The sequence below is a fragment of the Lactuca virosa genome, chromosome 5, assembly GCF_052849685.1.
Source record: "Lactuca virosa cultivar CGN04683 chromosome 5, Lactuca_virosa_CGN04683_v6, whole genome shotgun sequence".
Classification (NCBI taxonomy): domain Eukaryota; kingdom Viridiplantae; phylum Streptophyta; class Magnoliopsida; order Asterales; family Asteraceae; genus Lactuca; species Lactuca virosa.
The window spans coordinates 130,298,319-130,322,921 of NC_136430.1; the positions used below are offsets into that span (position 1 = coordinate 130,298,319).

A 24,603-nucleotide genomic window follows, 5' to 3' on the forward strand; every position below is an offset into this window, starting at 1 on the left:
TTTGGGTAGATTTTCCAACAATAAGTTCAAGTGCAATAGCATATATAGGTCACTTTAAAAAAGTACAATGTTGGATTTGGGTGGATTAAAAAAGTGCAACGGTAAATCTTGGTGGTTTAAAAAAAAAGTAAAGTACAATACTGTATTTGCTATATCTGCTTGTTCTAAAAACATGACAGTACAATGCGAATTTTGAGTAGATTTTCAAAAGAAATGAAAATGCAAAGGTATATCATGATAATATAAAAAAATACAATGCTATATTTTGATAGATTTTCAAAAAAAATGCAATTCTGTATCAAGGTAGTTTTGAGAAAAGAAAATATAATGCAATAAAGTAAACTTTCAGAAAAAATAAAATGAAAATACAATATCATGTTTTCTTGTAAAAACATGATAGTATAATGCTATATTTGGGGAGATATTAAAAAACAGATGAAAATGCAATGTTATATAATGATGGTTTTGAAAAAATGAACATGAAATGCTAAAGTTGGGTGTATTTTTCGAAAACGAAATTAGTCGATTCCTAAATCCTTTTGAAAACGGAAGCAAAAAGTACAACCAAAATAAAACCACAACATAGGTATTCTCATTAAACCATTGTACTTTGAAAGTACAATGCTTAAAATAAGAAGATAAAAAAAAGCTAAATAAAATTAAAAATGAACCTTTTAAAGAAAAAAGATGGTACCTTCTGGTCTAATCTTTAATGTCTGTAAAAAATCAGTATGATTTTCTTTATACAAATACAATGTTAATATTTATAGTAAGGCTCATGGTGACCATTACTAATATCAGGTAAAGAACAAAGAGTAAAGGAAGTAAGCAATACCTACTACCAAGGCTAACATATAAGTTGCAGATGATCTTGTCTTCATCTTAAGTAAATTTTTCATGCTTAATATTGGGCCTCAGATAGTTTACACATCTCAATCTGTAGGTCTTTCCACATCTTTTTTATACCTACAAGCTCAAACTCATCAACCAAGAACAACAATAAGATCTGTCAATTTTTTTTCTTCAAGAAAACTAAATTATGAAGAGAAAGAGCAACATAAGTAAGGATTATTGAGAAGTAATTCAGAAGCATGATACAAAGCAGTATAACACGTGTCCTTTCTTTTAGTGTGGAATAAATCAAACTAGTGTTTGAAAGTCCTGGTCATAAGCCTAGTGGAGTCAGTTCCTATTTTTATGCAATTTCTTTTGTTTAAATAGACTAGCATTGTTTACGTGATGTATTGTCACTTTCTCTATTTTCAATTCAATAACAAAAGCCTCAAGCTTTGGCATAAATCTATTTTCTCTGTTTGATTATTACCTTTGTGGTTTGAGAAAAAACTAACACTTGGTATCAGAGCAAAAACCTGGTGTATGCCAAAGTACCAATCACGTAAAGAAATGACAGGAAACAATGGCAATGGTGAAAAAGAAGGTTTGGTCACTCTCCATTATCCGATGTTATCAAGGAGTAACTACTCTGCATGGGCCATCAAAATGAGGGTCTTCATGCAAGCCCAGGGAGTGTGGGACGCAGTGGAGCCCAAAACATCAAATATTATGGTAGAAGTGAAGAAGGATAAGATGGCACTTGCAACCATCTATCAAGGGATACCGGAAGACCTTCTACTATCCTTGGATGAGAAGAAAACATCCAAAGAAGCCTGGGAAGCTTTAAAAACAATGTTCGTGGGAGCAAATAGAGTAAAGGCTGCAAGAATTCAGACGTTGAAGATTGAATTTGAGGCGTTGAGTATGAAGGAAACAGAAGGTGTTGATGAGTTTGCTGTAAAGGTGATCAACACAGTGAGTACTTTGCGCACTCTAGGAGACACCATAGAAGAGTCCTATGTAGTGAATAAGTTGCTAAGGGAGGTGCCATCTAAGTTTCTTCAAATTGCCTCTACACTGGATCAATTTGAGGACTTAGAAACAATGACAGTCGAGGAAGTGATTGGAAGATTGAAGGCCTACGAACGTAGGATGAAAGATCATGGAGATAGTGATGAAAGAAAAATTCTCTTGACTCATAAGGAATGGTCAGATAGTAATAAGGACAAAACAGAGGGAGACACCAAGCAAAATTCGAATAGAGGTGGTTTTGGAAGCTCACGTGGCCGAGGAAGAGGCAGAGGGAGAAATGGTGGTCGTGGCAAAGGGGGTTCATACCATAAAAGGAGGGGAATCATCAAGCATCTGGTAGTCAAGACAAGTGTGGAATCCAATGTTATAATTGCCAGGAGTTTGGACACTATGCAGCCGACTGCAAGAATCCAAGAAGAGAAATGAATCAACAAAATAGTTTAATACAAGACCATCATGACAATGAGCCTGCTTTGCTTTTTTCAAGTTTCGAACATGGGGAGAAAGTGTTTCTAAATGAAGAGAATGTGAGCCCACTGTTAAGATCACAAGGTAACTCCTTCAACCATTCATGTATGTGGTATCTTGATATAAGGGCTAGTAACCACATGACTGGAGATAAGTGCAAGTTTAGGAGTCTGAGTGAGTCAATTCAAGGATATGTGAGGTTTGGGAATGAAGCAAAAGTTCGAATCAAAGGAAAGGGCTCAATCGTATTTCAGTGCAAGGATGGAAGTCAACGAAAACTTGATGAGGTATATTACATCCCAAACTTATGTAGTAATATAATAAGTTTGAGGCAGTTCACAGAGGGTGGAGATGAAATAAGAATCAAGGATCCATTTTTGTGGGTCCATGATTTCACTGGAAGACTGCTGATGAAAGTTCGAAGGTCCTCAAATCGAATCTATAAGATAGAGATGGAAAAAGTCAAAGGACTATGTCTAATTACAAAGTTCAATGATCCATCGTGGTTGTGGCATATGAGAATGGGCCACATTAACTTCAACTCAATGAAGTAGATGGTGGAGAAGAAGTTAATAGAAGGGATGCCAAAGATGACCATTCTTAAGGGTTTTGAGCATTCTAACACTCCTATGGTGTACATGCAACCCTAGAAACCTTGGATCTACGTTTTCTCTATTATACATGCAAATATGATTTTCCAAGGTTCTCATCCTAACTAGCATACCATGGGGTACTTGTAATATAAAACTTAGTAGGATGACATATCTTTTTTCTTGTGGTTGATTCCTTGGAGCTTCAAGAGCCTAGCACCAACAATGTGGATGCCTCAAGTGGAATCACAAATCACCAAAACAACTTGGAAAACTTGAGAGAATAGTAAGCACACTAGAAATCGTCCCAATCTTGTTCACTCACACACTAGTGCCATTTCATGTGCCAAAGACCTCTTTATATAGTATTGTGGACTAGGGTTACATCCATGTAAACCCTAATACCCATGACCTTTCATTTCCATAGGATCCATGGGTTAAAAACCCCATGGACTATCCATGCAAGCTTATCCCATCCTAAATGAACATTGGCCCATTCTATATATATAAGAGTCCATATTTAATTAGTTCCTTTTGATCACTAAACTAATTCCAAATTAATTCTTGATCAATACTAATTAAATAATATGATTTCATATTAATATATTACAACTTATAATATATTAATAAATCATAAATATACTATTCTCAAAAGATTATCCATACAAATTGTTTCGGTGAAGTGCAACCCAAATGGACCATGCTACTCTCGGGTCGAGTACATACCAATAATAGTTATGGGCTTAGACATCTAATTCAACAGTCTCCTACTTGGATAAGTCTAAAACTATTTTTCAAGTATGACACCAAGATCCCGACTAGCAATCGTAGCTCTTAAAGCCGCTGCCGAACTCTGACCTAGTCAAATGACGTGTCCATTAGATAAGGGATCATATATTCCTCCATTCTAGATATCATATGGACTGAGACATGGATTATAATCATTCTCTCTGTCGATTTGTTGTTTCCCGATTTCCGATTTATGATGACTGGCTAATTGAACAAATCAAATCAGTCCAGGCTTGGCCAAGCACTTAGGGGTATCATCACTAAATCATCGAGGGCCCACAGATATCGCTTTTATCCCTCCAAGGGTAAAAGGAATGGATAAAATTCGACCCAAACGTTCGCTTGTAGTTACTCATCAAATTATACACAACGATATGTTTTATAACAACTAATTTACTGGTTGCGTTTACATATGTCCATGTGCAACCGACGCGCAACTACAACTCACGCGTCTCCGTTTGAAGAATATAAGATATTATCGTCCCATGATCACTCGTGATACAATCCATGAAGTGATTCAAATGAGTGTGGGTTTAATCCAATAGTCGAATCTCATTCCAGGAGCACTCATGAATGTTGCAACAACTTTTCCTATGTCTAAACACTTTAGACATCTACAAGCCCAATTCATGACAGTCTTGATTCATACCTACTTCCAAAATATGATTGACTGTGGAGAGTTTGAACAACCTAGTTATTCGGGAAGTCAAAACATGCAAAGTGAAACACAAGAACAATCGAATCCAATATGGTCTCACAACTTATGAATATAAATAAAACACCTTTTATTCAATCACCATATTGATTACACATTATTCATTGCATAATGTTTCAAATAATCAACTTAATACTTGAATTGAAACAATAGTCATGCCATGCTCCAAGCATGCACACTATGTTTGTCCAAACAATAGTTATGCCATACTCCAAGTATGCACACCATGTTTGTCTATGATCCTTACTTTGTGAAATAGACCAATTGAACATGATTCCAATGATGCTCATTTCACAATCCCAAATCCTTACCGAAAATGTAAGAATACAAGATTCTTTGCCATTTACTGAAATCTGTTAGATTCTAAACTTATATGCATTGATTCTCTTGTAATGACTATGCACAAAAGTCACTAAGACTTGGCAACAGACATTTACAAAGTATTCCAATGGAGAGCAATTCCATGGAAATGAAGTCTCAGATTCAAAGTACATTCCTTTGAACATCCTTTTTGCATCAAGTTCTCTAATCTTATACAGATTTAATGAATACCTTCCACCTATGGAAACATTTCCACATTCCCATTTTGACTATCACTTCTGAACAAGAGTTGCCTCCTTCCAGAATATATCAATATGGTCCTTCCAAAATTAACACTTATACTTCCAATTGTCCATGAGCAACCAATCTTTGGAAAACTTCAGATTGTCCTTGACAATTGCTTAATCATTTTAGTCATATCCAGTTCAAGTACTTTTTCCCCCTTAATGCCCAAGGCATTTGGAAAAATTTAGAACAGATGAATATTACAGCACATGTAATCGATCCTATATCCGAAGCATATGGGACACGATTCATGATGTCTCACATAAAGACAAGATACTAGACCAGTCTTTTGCTATAATATTTCTATTTCTATTTGCCATGTTTTCATAATTCAGATTATGAAAATGGATACCGTAATCATAATCGAATTTTAGAACGCAAATAATGTAATTATGACTAAATTTGATTAAAAACTCACAATCTAAGCTTTTAGAATTGGAATGAAGTATAATTTCCTCTCCCTTAATTATAGCAAACAACTTTTCAACCCCCGCAACTTCATGAATTGAAACCCTTTTGTTTTCTATAATTAACATTGCTAACTTGAAATACTAAACATAATAATCATGCTCCCACTAACATGATAATTATTATCATAACACTTATGCTCCCACTAGCTTTGACATGTATCCAGAAATCAGCTGGACTTCTAGAAATCAATACTTTATTGACTTTCTTACCAAAGTTCAGATTTCTGATACAAGATGCTTTGATAAGACTTTATCAAAATCATACACCTTTTCTTAGATAGCTCACATGTGTGTCTAAACAATTTTAGAACTATGAAAAGGGATGTTGTAATCATAGTCTCAATTGTTTAGACCTTTGCCATTTCTCACAAGTCCATGTTAGTGTGCCGGTTAACCACACACGCTCCACTAACGACTTTGAGAATGCAAATATCATAATTGCTATCTGCTTCAAATCTATTTAGTGAAAGCGTTTCCTCACCATCATTTTCATGAATCGGAGAGAAACCTAATGATACTTAGATTTTATGGTGTATGTGTTCCTATCCATGTGAATTTTTCAAAACCATAATCACAAGACAATGTTAGTGACAAATTCAAACTCATATGGACCGAGCTTGTTCAATTTTAATTTCTTGCCACCTGGTAGCACAAGGGCCTACCATGTCTTCCAAGTTGTTATGCAAGCAACCGAGAACTCATAGAACTCACATGCATAGTCAACTTTAACCGGAATGGGCATAGAAACAAGAATTATGCCAACACGATAGGTTATAAACCTCAAGTCGTGTGCTAGTGATAAACTACCGGTTTTATTCTTGATTAGTTCTTGAAACTCTTTCAGGATCTTTAAGACTCGCACTGTCCTCTTGACATATAAGACTCTCTTGCCAAGAACCATTCCTTGACAAACAAATATTCAAGAGATAGTGCGGATTCTTATAAAGACAAACACTTCACACAATTGGCCTTAGTTGGTCTTTGTTTTATCCAAAACATCACAACTTACCAATTTCAAATGTACAAGAGTAAAAAACCTTTTACTCTACATTTGACAAGTGTTATAAACCTTCTTTAAGATATGTCACTCAAGTTACAATCTTGGAGTATGACTCTAAGAATTGTTTTTGGAACGAAGTATGACTCATCTTCTTGATTTAACCATTCCAACAATTCATGATTCCTCTTCTTAGCCATAGGAATGCACTAAGATGTCCTTAGAGGATCAATTGTGATATGGTTTCGTAATCATTAAGATGATCATAAAACATGATATTAAAGTACTCTCCCATCTTTTCAGATTTGGGAAACTTTTATCTTTATGCCTAATTTGATTCTTCTCATTCGTTCTGCCATACATTGAAACTTTTCCAATGTTTCAGAATCATATTTAAACTTGTAAGTATAACCATATTTACTAAACTTTAGTAAATCATGACGAATAGTCTTATCGATCTTTGTGGTGGACTTGACTAGTGCACAAGAATGTGTACTCGATCCCTTAGTCCTTCACTTGACTCACATATAGATGTGAAGAAAGAATTAGTCTTAATTTTCCAAAGATGAATATTCTCATTCATAATACAATACACCTTGCATGATTCCAAGTTCCTGTCCAATTGAAACTTAGATGATGAGAATCTTTCCTTATTTGGTAAATTTAGACACTACCACAAATGAAAGAATCAAATTCATATTTCCAATATTGCTAGAAACATACAAACATCAATTTTTCATAAATACCATTGCAAGGAGATATAAAATAAAACAAAACAAAATTTTATTTATTTATAAAATGCGGAAAAACTTTTCCTTACAATGCACTTACAACTGAAAACTATGCTATTACACATTTCCTAGCAATCTATCATAACTCCTAAGTAGTAGCTCAAAAATCCGATCTTCGAACCGTGCGATTGAAATCCATCTTCGCGATCAGATTCAACATACTCTTCTTTTAAGCTTCCTTCCCTTTGCTTGATTCTGCAAAACATCAAAATGCAACCTAGTCACATCATGTATTAAGAATCAACAATTAGAAACTTAACAGAGTTAGATAGTGTACTTACCTGAAGCAGAGTCAAACATTTTGTCTCTACTTTCTTTCAGATCTTTCAGGTAGTCAGGGCAGCTTTGCTTCCAATGTCCCTTCTCTTGACAATAAAAACATACAGACTCTTTGGGAATGGTACACGGGACTATCACAGACTTAGCCTTTCTCTCTACGATTTAGTCAACCGGGTTGACCATAGCCAATCCCTTTCCATTGGGAAGAGAAAACTTTTCCGGACTTCCAATGTTACCATTGTCAATGTCCATGGAAGTTTGAGAAGTAGATCTTCCACCCAAATTTACTTTTCAAGTGCGCCAAAACATTGCTGATTCAGCAGCAACAAGCAAATAGGTAAGATAAATAAGGGTCATGTCACGGTCTGTCACATAGTAGTCCTTAATGAACTCACTATATGACTCAGGAAGTGATTGAAGAACCCAGTCAACAGCCAACTTCCTTGAGACTTTGACACCCAACACTCTCAACCAGTCGATATGTGACTTCATCTCCTAGACGTGAGAACACACAATCCTTCCATCTTCATGTTTCATTGCAAGTAGGGCTTGAGTGACCTTGAATTTTTCAAGTCTTTGAGCTTGTGGGTCAGGGAGAATAATTGGAGGAGGTGGAGGAAGAGAAATATGATTTTCGTGATCCAATCATGGGACATCATCTTCATTAGGAAAGCCTGTTCCAAGGGATTTGGGAAGACCATAGTTGTCTGAACCAGACATCTACAATGGGAGAAATTCAAGTTAGTTGATTTAAGTCCTTAATAGAACACCCATTATGAAATATTAAGTCTAGGACCCAACACAATATTTTATAACTTGGAAGAGGGATGTCGTAATCCAAGGTACAGAATATTTGAAGGTAGGCGAATGACGATACCAATTTCCACCATGAAAAACGAAATAGGTATTAGGTTTTAATTGGATTGAAACTCCTAGATCTTTTGAGATTCATTGAACTTTTCAATGGCATGTTTAAATCTAGATTGTGCCCTCTCAAGTTTGTGATTGGGATGCCGAGGATCACAAATAAGGTGTGAATAACCATGCAAATTAACTTGGTACCCTTAACTTTATCACCTAATCGATGTGCTGGTTAACCACACGCGCTCCACCGATCAATGATAAACATTAAGTTACCCTTTGCGACACTTACTAGTCCATGTTACTGTGTCGGTTAACCACACACGCTCCACTAACGACTTGGTAAGGTACAAAGTGTAATTTCATGGGTTAGCACCAAATTCACATTTTCCTAAGTAACTAAGATTGGGAATTTATAAGTGTTTAGTTACTTAGTATTTATCATTATACTTTTTATGAGAATTATAGTCCTTGTTCTACCCGTTCGGCTAACGACCCTCCACCAGTCAAGGAAGAGGTGGGTGAGAGTGGACACCAATTAAGCTGCCATTTTATAGGCAACAACCTTATACCCCCATTATAGACCGGCTTCGTAAATGAGGCCTACTAACGGTAAGACTGACTTGTTCTTATACATACATACATACATACATACATACATATATATATATATATATATATATATATATATATATTATTAACTTATAATACTATAAAGTATAAGGGTTGAATTTTAACTTTTAAAACTCTAGGGTTTGGAATTAAGGTGTGTGTGAGACTTTACAACTTTCAAAACTTGAGGGCAAGTTTTGAAACTATTTAAAAAACTTTTCATTTCTATAACTTATGAGTTTTAATGGTTTTAAAGAAAAACTTTTGGAATTCCATAACTTGTGGACAAGTTATGGAGTCCATTAATTGGCATTTAGATGAAGAATTACACTAACAAACAATTTGCAAATAATTCCTATGATCTGCTAAAACTCATAAGTATGAACATTCATATCAACAATTTCAAGAATCATATAAACATATACAAAACTTGAAAATTTGATAATAACCATTGAAAATTGATTAGCATAATCATTACCACACTAAAAACAGGTTTTATAAGTCCAAAACAGTTTAGGGTAATGATTCTAGTCCATTTCCAGCAGCAAAACTCGAAAATCTGCACACAGGGCCTCCTACTCGTCGAGTGCAAGAACCTACTCGACGAGTAGGATGAGTTTACACTTGGACTCGTCGAGTCCCCCCATGGACTCGGCGAGTCCACTGAACAGTGAATAGTTTTTCGCCTTTTAAAGCATTTTGCATCAAGTATAATGAAAAAAAGCCTAGGTTCTTATACCAATGATGGGTTTTGAGCATTCTAACACTCCTATGGTGTACATGCAACCCTAGAAACCTTGGATCTATGTTTTCTCTATTATACATGCAAATATGATTTTCCATGGTTCTCATCCTAACTAGCATACCATGGGGTACTTGTAATATAAAACTTAGTGGGATGACATACCTTTTTTTCTTGTGGTTGATTCCTTGGAGCTTCAAGAGCCTAGCACCAATAATGTGGATGTCTCAAATGGAATCACAAATTACCAAAACAACTTGGAAAACTTGAGAGAATAGTAAGCACACTAGAAATCGGCCCACTCTTGTTCACTCACACACTAGTGCCATTTCATGTGCCAAAGACCTCTTTATATAGTATTGTGGATTAGGGTTACATCCATGTAAACCCTAATACCCATGACCTTTCATTTCCATAGGATCCATGGGTTAAAAACCCCATGGACTATCCATGCAAGCTTAGCCCATCCTAAATGAACATTGGCCCATTATATATATAAGAGTCCATATTTAATTAGTTCCTTTTGATCCCTAAACTAATTCCAAATTAATTATTGATCAATACTAATTAAATAATATGATTTCATATTAACATATTACAACTTATAATATATTAATAAATCATAAATATACTATTCTCAAAAGATTATCCATACAAATTGTTTCGGTGAAGTGCAACCCAAATGGACCATGCTACTCTTGGGTCGAGTACATACCAATAATAGTTATGGGCTTAGACATCTAATCCAACACATTCCATCACAGCCTTGTGAAGGGTGCTTAGTGGGAAAGCAGATAAGGAAACCATTCCCTTCACACACAAACTATAGAGCAAAGAAGAGAGTAGAGCTGGTTAATAGGGATCTTTGTGGCCCGGTCTCACCTCCTACACCCCCAGGGAACAGATACTTCATGCTACTTGTTGATGACTACATCAGAGTGAAGTGGGTCTATTTGTTAAAGTCAAAAGATGAAGCATTTCAAGTCTTCAAGAAATTCAGGGGTAAAGTAGAGACTGAAACATGCGAGAAAGTAAAGATCTTTAGAATAGACCGTGGGGGAGAATTCCTGTCAAATGAATTCACCCAATACTGCAATGAAACAGGGTTGGAGAGACACTATACATCGCCATACTCTCCACAACAAAATGGAGTAGTAGAGAGGAGAAATCGAACTGTGTTGGAGATGGTAAGATGCAAATTGAAGACTATGAAGATGACAAATGTCTTGTGGGGTGAAGCGGTAACACACTCTATTTATGTTCTAAACAGAGTTCATATGAAAACTTTGAAGGACTCAACACCATATGAAATATGGACAGGGAGAAAGCCACAAGTTGAACACCTCAGAGTATTTGTTTTTGTCGCTCACATGAGGATAGCTAAAGGGTATATGAAGAAACTAGATGAAAGAAGTGTTCAACTAGTTCATCTGGGAATTGAAAAGGGATCTAAAGCCTATAGGCTATTGGATCCAGACACCGGGAATATACATGTGAGTCGAGATGTGGTCTTCGACGAACAACAAGTCTGGATGTGGGACATTAGTTCGAAGGTTAAAGCGACACCGAGGATAAGGTTCGTCGTCAAAGGATTTAACCACGACGATGTTTATGATGAAGAACTCGAATGGGAGCCAGATACACCACAACAATTCCGAAGACTCTCAAAAGTGGCTCATCACATGGAAACTCGAATGAGAGCCAAATACACCACAACAATGTTTATGATGAAGAACTCGAAAGTGGCTCATCACATGGAAACGATGAGTGGGCCGAAGACTCTCAGCCCAACAATTCCGAAGTCAAATCACAGTCAAGCCCACATAATACATCGACTAACACACCGGGTACGCCTAATTCACCCATTACCCCAAATGCCCCAATTTTGATCACGTCTCCGAGCACCGCCTCAAGCTCCACAGGCAGTGGCGCCCTGAAACGCTACCGGCTACTCACAGATTTGTAAGAGAACGTGAAAGAAATTCAAGTACCTCCAGAAGAACATATGATGGTACTCAATGATGAAGAACCAACATCATATATCGAAGCAAGTAAGAAAGAGGAATGGATAAAAGCAATGGATGCAGAATTGGCGTCGATTGAAAAGAACAACACCTGGATTTTGGTTACCTCCTAAAGAACCGCAAGGCCATCGAGTTGAAGTGGGTGTACAAGCTGAAACGAGACCTAACTGGGAGCATTATAAAGCACAAGGCAAGAATTGTGGAAAAGGGGTACGTTCAAAAGCACATAATTGACTACGACGAAGTCTTTGCACTAGTGGTCAGAATTGAAACGGTACGTATCATTCTAGCTTTAGCAGGGTCTAATGGACGGGGGTGCACCACCTTGACGTGAAATAAGCTTTTCTTAACAGCGAATTAGAGGAAGAGGTGTACGTCTCACAACCAGAAGGTTATCAGAAAGACGGTGAAACAAACAAGGTGTACAAATTGATGAAGGCTCTGTACAACCTAAAGCAAGCCCCAAGGGTATGGACTGCGTGTCTGGATCGATATCTGAAAAGTTTGGGCTTTGTACGTTGTGCTCATGAATATTCAGTGTACACCAAGAGGAATGATTGTGACATTTTATCGTTGGGGTGTATGTAGACGATTTGCTTGTAACTGGTAGCTGCCACAAGTAGGTTTAGGACTTCAAAAGTGATATGAATACCAAGTTTGAGATAAGTGCCTTGGTCCCCTGTCATATTACTTAGGTATTGAAGTAGGCTAACAGGAAGACGAGATTACACTAAAGCAAGAAGCTTATGCCAAGAACTTACTTATCAAGACCCGTATGCTATATTGCAGTCCCACCAAGAGCCCAATGGACACACAAGCTGAAACTCCGTAGAGATGAAGAAGGAGAATTGGTGAATTCCACAGAATACATAAGTATTGTTGGAGGACTCAACTATCTGACCCATACCCGTCCAGACATAACATTTGCAATTGGAGTGGTAAGTCGCTATATGGAAAGACCAACTACAAAACATCTTCAAGTTGTTAAAGGAATACTCAGTTATGTGAAAGGCACCCTTGATTACGACATGAAGTACTTGAAAGGAAGAAAAGAAGTTATGCTTGCTGGATACACTGATAGTGATCTAGGGAATGATGTGAATGATAGGAAAAGTGCAGGTGGAATGGCATTTTATGTGAATGGGAACTTGATTACATGGGCTTCACAAAAACAAAGATGTGTGGCTTTATCCTCTTGTGAAGCAGAATTTATGGCAGCCACTCTGGCAGCTTGCCAAGGAATTTGGCTTCGAAGGCTTCTTAGTGAAATTACAGGGCAACGTATGCCACCTGTAACATTGTCTGTTGATAATCGTTCATCACTTGATCTCATGAAGAACCCAATCTTTCATGGAAGGAGCAAGCACATAGATATAAGGTTTCACTTCATTCGAGAGTGTATAGAGAATGGAGAAATAACAGTGAGACATGTAAGCAGTAAGGAACAAAAGGATGACATACTCACCAAGACACTGGGAAGAGTCAAAGATAAAGATATGAGAAGTCTAATTGGAGTCAAGAAGGTTTGAGCCTCTGAATTAAGGGGGAAAATATTGAGAAGTAATTCAGAAGCATGATACAAAGAAGTGTAGCACGTGTACTTTCTTTTAGTGTGGAATAAATTAAACTAGTGTTTGAAAGTCCTGGTCATAAGCCTAGTGGAGTAAGCTCCTATATTTTATGAAATTTCTTTTGTTTAAATAGACTAGCATTGTTTACGTGATGTATTGTCACTTTCTCTATTTTCAATCCAATAAGAAAAGCCTCAAGCTTTGGCATATATCTGTTTTCTCTGTTTAATTATTACCTTTGTGGTTTGAGAAAAACTAACAATAATTTATTACCAGGTCTGTGATGGTGAGAAATCTAGTTACCACTAGTGCCATATTTGTCGATGAAGCTTTGGAGTTTTGCATCTTCTTCGGGTTTTTCTTTGTCACATGTCGGTGATAGTACCATAAACATCAAACTTGAAAGAACTGCATCAATTCAAATCATAATCCGGGTTTCTTCATTAAGAACCAAATCTTATATACATACTAAGTGGGAACCAAACAAATGGGTGATCTAAATAGATGCTAAAGTTAAGAATCATAAACTGAAGCACCAAGCAAAGGTAATTTCCATGGTTGTTTGCCCATCAATTTGAGGATACCTAATGCTAAAGTATTTATTCTATCTTATACAATAGATTCAAACGGTGGTATGCATTATCAAGTTTAGATTATAAATAAACCTTGCGTTTGATTTGTATTCTGATGGTACCATATCGTAACATAAGGATGATGAACTGATGTAAATACATCTGCCACTAAACCAAAGTTCAATTTCTTTCTCATACTCTAGTAGTAAAAGTTCATAACCTTGAAAAGATTTTGCTCTCGTTCCAAGAAATCAAACCTACGAAATCAAATATTTGATTTATAAAAGATATTTGAGAAAAGAGAAATTGTCTTTTTGTATTAGCTCAAAAAAGAAACACCCACCATGTTCAAAGTTTGTCGATTCATGTTCCTTCAGATACATGTATGATCGTAGAAAACCCACGATAACATTGTTGTAGTCAATTGATTATGATAATAAAAATACAGAATGAATCCATGTTGTAGGAGGGATGGGAAATCTTACTGAGTAGACATTGGAGACTCCTTTAGTGGTTTTCAACACCAAAAGCGCATGGATGTTGCGAAGCAAAGGAGCACCGGAGGAATAGAGGCATCAAGAATAAGAGTGTGCAACATTGAGGTGCTAGGAAGAGAAAACGGTAAACGTCTCACCCTCAATCTCTCGATTCCTCTTTCTGTTTCCCACTGAACCCAATCGAATAGAAAAACTGATCAAAAATCAACGTTGCACTCTCCGATGGTCATCATAGAAGAATCGAGAACCCCCACGGGTTCGATTTATGGCCTCTGTGTGTCGATTTCTTTCAAAAGAAAGAGAGGATAAGGTTTGGAGGAGTGTAGGCAGTCGTGGAAGGAAGAAACTGGAAGGTTTGGTTGTTTGATAGAAGAAGGATATAATGGATCGAGGGACTAAATTTGGAAAATCCTCAAAATAGTGTGGCAAAAGTCAGAACAGTAGAACCTTACTGTTCATAAGGGGGACTCAAAATTAACTCTTATATATAATTTCCATTCAATCAATTGTTTACCTCCTTATTAAATCATGTTTATCGCCAATTCCAACCTCTCCTTTCGTGAACTAGGCTGCCCAAACCCGATAAACTTTGTTCCTTGTTTATAAGTAAATGAGTTTGAATAAACAATTATGTCATTACTTAAATCATGTGTGTGGTTGTCAATTTGACATCTTTGGTGGTATTGTTTATGTAGCTCAATAAATGGCTTGGGTGAGTGGATCTACTAGATTCATGTTTATAGTAAGAGTTATATTATTCCGTAGGTATATAGTAAATGTTATTTGATCCATATGTATTTTAAAGGTATATTCCATATGTATTTTGAAGGTATATGCTCAATGTTATGTGATCCACTATATAAAATTTATTAATTTATTTTATTTGTTTATCTTTTTTATTTCCAATAAGTTGTAATTTCAAAATCATGCTTATTGGAAACCCCTTGTTTGTGGTGACTTGGTTATGTATACGAAAAATATGGTGAGTAATTTATTGACATATGCTCAAATCCTGACACTATTAAGTCATTGTGGCCATAAAGTTTTGTCCGCGGTGACTCAAGGGCATGGGGCATAGCCTCATGTTCGTAACGGAGGATCATTCGGTGCGTGAAAACTTGCTCAGAAACTCTTATTAGAAATTTTTCCTTTACAAAAAAAAAACGACGCTTATTGTTAATCTGTTATATATATGATTTCCAGAAATTAGGCCTCCTAAGATTAGCTATTGTACTGTTGTTATTTTCCTTTGATTGTTATTTTAACAATTACCGTTGCATTAATGAATTTTCTTTATATAAAAAGTTATATTTAATGGTTCATTTTTATTTTTCGTACAAAGCCTTCAAAATCAACAGACCGATACAGTTAAATGTATGTCTTTTTTTGGAAAATAGGTTATGGTCTGGATGAAGCTGAAAGAGCTTGTGCAACTATATGAAAATTTGGAAAATATTAACAAAGAACATTGCAAGACTTATGTGAATGGTTAAATACGTTAGTTTTGGGGCTAATATTGGAAAATATCTTATATAGTATGTTTTTTTAGTTAAATCTTAATTCTATTTTTTATTTCCCGAAAAGGACCACATACTTTTTTATTTTTGTTTCGATTTGACCAGTTTTATTCCTTTTGAAAACTTGTCAAATGCGAGGTTTTTTTTTCTTTTTTGAAAAAAGAGGTGAGGGTTTTTCGAAAAAAGTCAGAAGGTTGTATTTAAAAAAAAAAATTCAGAAAAAATGAAAAATGTAAGACGTTTAAAAAAAATAAAAAAAAAATGAAGTTTACTCCGGAAAAAACACAATATATAAGATCTATAATATTATTAAGTGTACTCTTGTGTACTAACCTTGAAGGGACGCAAATAGTTCAATACATATCGATTGAAGGCAAACGGACAACAAGCTGCACCGCTAGCCCTTTCTGTATGGCAAAACCAATTCTTTTGAAAACAACATTTGTGGATCTAGGAGATATGACATTAGAATGCATGACCCGTTGGACTCTATTGAGGAGCTCCACCGCCTCTGGTGCGAGAAAACAAAATGTATCGAATGCAAAGGAACAAACACATGTTGATTTTCTATACATGCATTCTCGTGTTTTACCACTTTGCACGCAACGGCTTTCAAAGCGGCATGCCCAGCTGTGAAACCCCCGCTCCCCAAACCAACGAGAGGAGAGACCCCAGTAAGATCCACGCACGCATGCTTCCCTCCTATCCATCCAAAGACCAAAATGTCAGCCGGTCTAAGTGTGAACCTTCCATCCTGCGGGTCCGTCAAAAAGTTCACTGACGCTTCTTTCTTCACAGAAATACCAGCACGCCGACAAGCATCAAAGAAAACATCCCGAACCACATCATGTCTATACTTCTATAGAAGCATGCAATAATGACCAATCTGATTTAATTGTTCTCAAACAATCTGAATTTAATCTTCTCAAGTGATGTTCCTGTTTAATTTTATAGAACTATTGGTTGTAGTTCAACATATTAAAGTAGAGTTTTTCTCATTTCTTCCTTACTAAGGTGTGAATGACTTTTATATTGTTTCCTGATGGTAGTTCCACAACACATAGCCGAGTTTGACAAAATAAACTAGTTTATTATAATTTAACGTTTGATAAGACCATTATCATAATTTATCATATCTTATAAAGTAGTTTGAAATAGATTACTGATAGGCTGACTTATAAGTTAAAAACTAGCTTTTCAGCTAGCATGCCAAATATGGTCTTAACATCCGAACTTATTATCAACCACATACATCAATTTCAAACTCGTCGTGATCTTATTCAAAAACTCACATGTTTGATGTCAAAGTCAAACTCTATATATCTTGAAGGTTTTAAAACAAACCACCATTGTTTGCAAGTTCTAAATCATGTTTTTTTTTACTTTAAATCCCTCTATAAAACTTCATGATGCCATTTATGACAACCAACTTCATATTCATATTAAATCGTACTTCTTTTCTGAACTTTCAAAAAACAAATATTGCTTTCTTTTTTTGAGTTCGGCTCATGTCTCAAAAATCACTTCTAGGCAAATAGAGACCACCTTTTATATTGCATTTCGTGTTGTTCTCTTTTGAGTTTCTAGGTCAAACTTTTTATGTCTTGATCTTGTAACTATTATTATTTTTGTGCACTTTTAACTAGGGTTCCTCATGTACAATTCGAGTTTCTGTGTGATGTCATTGTATACTTTTACTCTGAAAGTTAAATACTTATGTCTCAAATTGAAAATTAGAAGCAGTTTTCTTGATTTTCACAAGTCAAATATCTAAAGGATAACATTCATCTAATAAGAAGATCGATCAAGGAGGGTGATGTGTAAATTGACAGAAATCAATTAAATGTGAAGTTGTTGCAAACAGAATAAACAAACTCTGTTTACGATAACAAATTTATAGGATTAAATTGGACTTTTGATCAATGAGATAAATGACAATCCATTTGAAAACCATATCAACAACTTAAATCAACCAAAGTCCACAATTAAATAAATAAATAAATAAATAAATAAATAAAAACAAAAACAAAATCAGCTTGCGCATTGTTTCTTGTTATTGTTGGTTACTAAAAGAACATGACTTTTTATAGAAATTTGACTATGGTCTCCTAAAATTAGATGACATCTTGTTCTATACTTTTGATTTTGTTTTAGTTTTAATGTTTTGATATCAAGAGGATGATGGGGCGAAACAGTAATTTTACTTTGGACGTAACATCATTGATTAACAAAAATAATCATTTTAAGGACGACATATCTGCAACAAATGAAACATCTACATTATATCCACAACTTTTGAGAAAAGCAAGGGGATTAAAGTTGTAGTTTAGTCTCTTTTATACAAACACATGCACCAAAGTTGATTTTAGAGGTTTCAACTTTGGCAAAATCTCCCTGATTTACAAAAATACATTATACAAATTAATACATTTAAAGTCACTTTTACAACACCATAACCTTCGCATCATAGAAAAATATAACAAGAGTCAAGAACATGGAGATGAAGTACTCCAAAAGTTGGTTACCATGAGAATCCTTGTATGTGTAACTTGTGCCGTATGAGCTACTCTTACCATGAGATTTAGCTCAAATCAAATGTCTTGTGTCATTCCAAGTTCTATAGCTCTTTAATATTTTTCATCGATACTTTGGTTAAAATTGAATGACAATAACTTTATTGGTGAATTATCTCGAAAATTAGAAATTTACGATATTTAAGAGTCTTAGATTTGGGTGATAATAAATTCTCTGGAAATATACCCAAATGGATCGGAGAAAACATTTACACCTTTAATAAGGTTTTGAGATTAGACAAAAATAATTTCACCAGAAGAATTCCTCGATTTTTGTGCAAAGCTTCAAATCTTTAAATTTTGAAAGTTGCATAAAACTTTACAAGAACCATCCCTCATTGTCTAGGAAAGTACATGTCATGGATCTTCATACAAGCATATATTGACAGATTTGTAAAGAGCATTCAACTAATATCCTATTTGGTGTGACAGCTTCAGATGACTCAAAAAAGTCAAAGTCGCCAAGCTTAGAGTAATGATCCCGGTCAACCGATTTTTCTCTCAACCATGTCATTTAACTGTCCTAGAAAATAAGGGATGGTTCCTACTAAGAAGTTGAATGCATCATCTAAAGCTTGAAGTTTTGCATAATGAGCAAAGAATTCATTATGTGAACTTATGTTCGTATAATCATAAACCATCAAAGGTGTAAGATTTTCTCCAATCCATTTGGATATAATTCTAGAGAATTTATTATCACCAAAATCTAAAAATCTTAAATCACGTAAATTTCAAATTCTCGAAGAAGTTCACCAATAAAATTATTGTCATTCAATTTTAACCAAAGTCATGATGAAGAATTAAGAACTATTGAACTTGTAGTAACATCATGGTAACTAGTTTTTGCAAATTTTCAAGACATTTGAGAATTCGAACAATAACATCTACCATAGCATTTATTCCACGAATGAGGCAAAAATTTACCTGAAATAACATAGCAAAATGAATTATTGAACTAACCCACTCATCACTGATGTTTGACCTTTCAAAGTAGGCTACATGCTCACCAAATCCACATGAAAAGTAATTGTTTAATCATCTAACTATAAACTTCCAACCATTTTTGAAACAGACCATTTGTTTTAATAAATTTAACAAATTAGCAATAGCAATTCGGATTTAGACTCTGACATCATAAAATCTTTACTAAATAAAGCATGCCTACAAGATAAAGCCAAATGCACTGAACAACAAAATCAAGTATCAAACAGTATCGTATACTCTTAAAAAATAATCCAGAAATTTTAAAGGTACTTCAAAATCTCAAATTGTCATATTCAGTTAAAACCCTAAATTCCTTCAAACTTAGCCTTAATTACATCTTCTAAATATCATGTTAATTGAAGTCTAAGCAATTTCAAAACAAAAAATAAAAATAAATAGATAACAAGATTCAAAACTCAGTTTGCAATTACCACATTCAGCAACCTACTCCAGAATTAGATCCATTCATACAGATCTCGATCTTGTTTTATAAACCTTCATGGATAAGCAAAAGCCTAACAAATAAATAAATAAATAAGATGATACCTAGTAGTATGTTTGCAACTTCATTCAGCAATTGGACGAAATTACCATACTCGATTGCAGTGAAGCGTATGTCGGCGTCCAATCTGAAACCTTACTTCGTTGTATGTTGGATATAAAGCACAGCGTACCTATCAAATATTGAACACCTTAAACTCACATATGGATTTAATTGGGCCTCGTTACTCTACAAATGGCCCAACAGATTTAATTGGGCCAGACCATTTTCGCTTAACATATTAGACTAGAGATGCTGGTCACTTGTTAAATCTTTGAATCTCACCACCGTTAAAATAAAGTTTGATTCACGTTTTAATATTTCCGGTACTCATGCAACGTATCACACGCCATCTCGCCTCACCTTGATAGAGGGTAAACAACCTATATGGATTATAAAACTAATAATTGGAAACAATACTATATCTCGTATAATCATATTAATTTAACATGGGTTGGTTTTTGGCTACAATCAAACCCAAACCATATAAATCGGTTTTTTCTGTTACAAAATCTATATGGGTTTGGTTTTTCGGTTTAGGGTTACGGGTTTTCGGTTTCAAACATTGGGTTTGCGGGTTCATGGTTTTTCAGGTTCAAACATACTAAAAGTATGCTGTTATAAATAGAATTGTATCTTCTTTTTTGGTTTGGGTTTTGACTTATGGGATTCTAGGGTTCATTCGTGACTTCATTTTCCAATTTCCGCTCCCTTTTAAAAGAATAAAATAAAATAAATAAAGAAATGATATATATATATATATATATATATATATATATATATATATATATATATATATATATATATATATATATATACACACACACACACTAGCCGTTTACCCGCGTCAAGCGACGGGTGACAACGGGCTGCAACCAGAGAGCACGGGGTGATTAAAAGTTTATTTTTGGTGAAAAGTTTTTTTAGGCGATTATTTTCCTTTCGGGGGTAGGTGTGTTAAAAAAAGATAGTTAAGTTTGGCATCTCAATCAGTATTTCATAAATCTAAATTTTTTTATACGAATTTCATATAATTGAATATCAAAATTTTATTAAATATATATATAACCATTCAATATTAACCAATAATGAAACCACATAACCATTCAATATTAAACAATTATTACGGCACAAACACCTTTCACAGCACAATTAACAACTCTTATTTCAATCCCATCCAACATTTTGACCAAATTGCTAAAAAAAATCTACGAGATCCATTTGATTATACACCAATTTAAATTTATTATTGTACCTCTTTAAAACCGGCCTCTCAAATCTATCCTTCATAATTAGATCTTCAAAAAGGACCTTGCATCAAAGTAGGTAAACCTAAGAATAGACATCTTGTATAACTAGAATATCATTTCTAAAACATTCCACACCTTGTATAAGTTTATCCTAAAAACATATTCTTCATGAAAACACTTACATCAGACCTAGGATTACTAATAATAGACATCAAAAAAGTTTTAAAAAAAGTCTTTAAAGTACAATGCCATTTCAAGTAAATCATAGATATGCTAGTCCATTTGAAAATAAAATAATATGTCAAGTATATTGCCATTTCTAAAACACTTATAAATGTCCATCCCAAAAACATTTTTTTTTTTGAAAAACCTTACATGACCTGGAATTCCATCCAAAACATATTTTAACCATATTATGAAAGTAGAATACCACAAGTTTCAAGTTTACCCAATCTGAAAGTATAATGCTATTTTTAGTAGATCCTATAACCCTAGTAGTCATTTTGCATCAAACATTGCCATGTGAAAACAGACATGAAAAAAATTAAAAACCCATTCTTTGAAAGATTACAAATCTGATGCAAAGTAAAAAAAAAAACTCTCAGGCATGTTACTACAATATTCAGATATGATGCAATGTGAACAGAAAGAGAAAAATAGTATCAAACATTTTTAAAATTGTATAATGAACAAATAATGATAAATAGAATCAAATTACGTTTTCATTTGAGGACGCAATCAATGAATTTTGGGGTAACTTAGTAACCCAAAAATATGAAGACTTTGCTCTTTTATGTGAGCATCAACAAAATATTAACCGAAAAATATATCTAACTTTTAATTAACGTTCAAATCAAGTCAAATATTTACTATATTTTTAAAATGATTACATACTTTCATGCATTTCTATTACATGATCTTATTCTCATTTTTTTTCTTATGAGCTTCGACCCCCACCCCCTATAGTATCTATATCACACGTATAACAACAATGAAACCAAAAAAAAGGCTTAGCCCTATGGTCCATATAATGAAATCAATTTACTTGTCGTCGCCAACCTGTGCTTCTTTCATAACTAAAATCGATTTAAGCAATATTATCTTGAAAAGGTTTTGGGTTGACACAAGGGCTTATTTAAAATATATTTTAAAAACATATACCTATCACAAACCTGACCTTCTTGTTTTATCCCCCACTTCTAGATGTGTGTCAATAGAGATCTTTTACTGATAGATCTGCAATATTCAACTAACAAAAAACATTTCAACAAATAGAAATCTTTTACTTACATATCAGTTTCTTGAACAAAGCTATATACATAAATAGAAGATTACCTTATTGGGCTTCTTTTTCAAACCAGTCGAAGTGGGTTCAAGACTGACATAAATTGTCAAAAAATCATAAGATTAACAAGCCATTAGAACATCCAAATCTATTATGAAGCATATAACACATATGTAACTGTGATAAAGAACAAAAGGAGGAAGAGGGGAAGACCACAAAGGCAGAACAGGAGGAAGACAATGTTCAGTGGCAGATAATCTAATGTTCATAGATCAAGAGAGACAGATAGAGTGGTGGGGTATGGGCGGTGGTCGTAATAGTGGTGCGATGGTTAGATACAACGGTGATGGAAGCCAAATCAGATATCCACCAACCCTTACTCGAAAGTCCACCTTCTAAAAATCTAATGATTCAAGCCATTTTTACACCATATCCACCTTCCAGAACTCTAAATCATACCTGGAGGCTGAATCAAAACATCACCAAAATGAAAACTATACCTTTGTTAATCAACAATATCACCAAAATATATGACACCGTAGTCCTGCAAAACAATACAATTTATCATTTATATGATCAGTTCAAATCAACAAAAATAATGTAGGGAAAGAAAAACACAAATATTTCCAACATATAAAAAATAGCATCCTCGTTCTCATAGCCATGAGATTTTATCGGACCTTTTTGCAAACACTATTAAATGAGAACTACGATCCACCAGCCCACCTTCATACCTACTTCTTCCATGTTCGCCTTGGAGACTGTCTGACTATGTTCAGTTGTTTCACATTAACCCATGTTGAGGGATGACTTGTGAAGACTCCACCATAATTCTCATTTTTGACTGCTATTTCCCAGCTTGACATCAGGAGCCAACTGATCTTGTAGTCGGATTTGCATACCATCAAAATCAATGTGGAACAGTACTACTCAATGTCACTTTAAAACATCTCCTTGAACAAATCCTTTTGCACCTCAAAAATCATCTTTAAATTTTCTTGACAATGTCAAAAAGAATTTTTTAAATCATTGTAATTTATAATGATTTGGAAAAAAAAAAAACTCAGAAAACATACAACTTTACATCGGGTTTGTTTTGATTCATTATTGTTGCTACTTTACTTAAGACATCTTCCATTCCCTGCTTCAAAAAAAAACAAATCATGGTCATAAAGATCATTTTAGAAGGAGATTAGGGCGATTGCATTTGCAACAAGGAATGGAAAAAATTACATCTTCAGAGATCCGTTATTATCCTTGTTAGAAACAGAAAAACAAACAAACAAATATATCTGTGAGGAAATACATCAAACACCTTATGTGCAAACACCTTAAGTCCTAAACCATTTGTGTATATGTGTATGCGTAGACAGCAAAAATAGAGAAATCTATGTCAGGTGTATATAAATTCACGATTCTTACCTTCTCGTTGATCTCGAAAGGGGTAATGACTTTTTGAAAAAAGATTCAGAACTAATAAAACTCAAAAAATTTAAAACCATGAACCAGTAACAAAAAAACTGGAGTAAAGAAAGATGGTACCTAAAGACACAAAGGGGACTCTCGTGGTTGTTACTAATGCCGGTGAAATAACACAATATGCACCTATGAGAGTTGTGGAGGTCATGAAGATGGAAAACAGAGTGGTGTGTGGCTGTTCGTTGTGCCTGTGCGTACGTATAGCGAGATAGAGATGGTGAATGGTGAAGTGTATGCATAGATTATGTATGGTGGGTAAAGTGCAACGATTGTGAAGTATGAATGGTGGTTCATTTTTGGGGGGCATACTGACCAGTGATGGAAAAGAAAAAGGGCGATGGAGTTGTAGCCTTATGTAGGGTTTTGTGGTGGTGAGCGTTTGGGTGGTGAACGTTTCAACTTCAAGTCAATTTCTAGGATGAAGAGAGGGTGAATCCTTGGGCTGTGAGGGAACATGGGCATATTTAAACTATTGAATGGAGGCACAGGGAGCAGACGAAATCAATGGATAGTTACGACTTACA

The 24,603-nt window shown here is 34.8% G+C and overlaps 2 long non-coding RNA genes and 1 pseudogene across 2 annotated transcripts; 1 reads left to right on the forward strand and 2 right to left on the reverse strand.

Moving 5' to 3' along the window:
• The first annotated feature begins 12,556 nt into the window (after positions 1–12,556).
• On the forward strand, positions 12,557–13,339 carry LOC145111747 (secreted RxLR effector protein 161 pseudogene; annotated as a pseudogene).
• A 4,852-nt stretch (positions 13,340–18,191) lies between these two features.
• Positions 18,192–20,189, reverse strand: LOC145110889 (uncharacterized). The gene is made up of 2 exons (XR_013710094.1): positions 20,071–20,189; positions 18,192–19,464 (listed from the first exon to the last, which is right to left on the reverse strand). It is a non-coding gene; the product is annotated as an uncharacterized LOC145110889 (long non-coding RNA).
• Positions 20,190–22,142: 1,953 nt separating this feature from the next.
• LOC145117078 (uncharacterized) lies at positions 22,143–24,372 on the reverse strand. Its single transcript, XR_013712482.1, has 3 exons — positions 24,143–24,372; positions 22,651–23,741; positions 22,143–22,564 (listed from the first exon to the last, which is right to left on the reverse strand). It is a non-coding gene; the product is annotated as an uncharacterized LOC145117078 (long non-coding RNA).
• Positions 24,373–24,603: the final 231 nt, after the last annotated feature.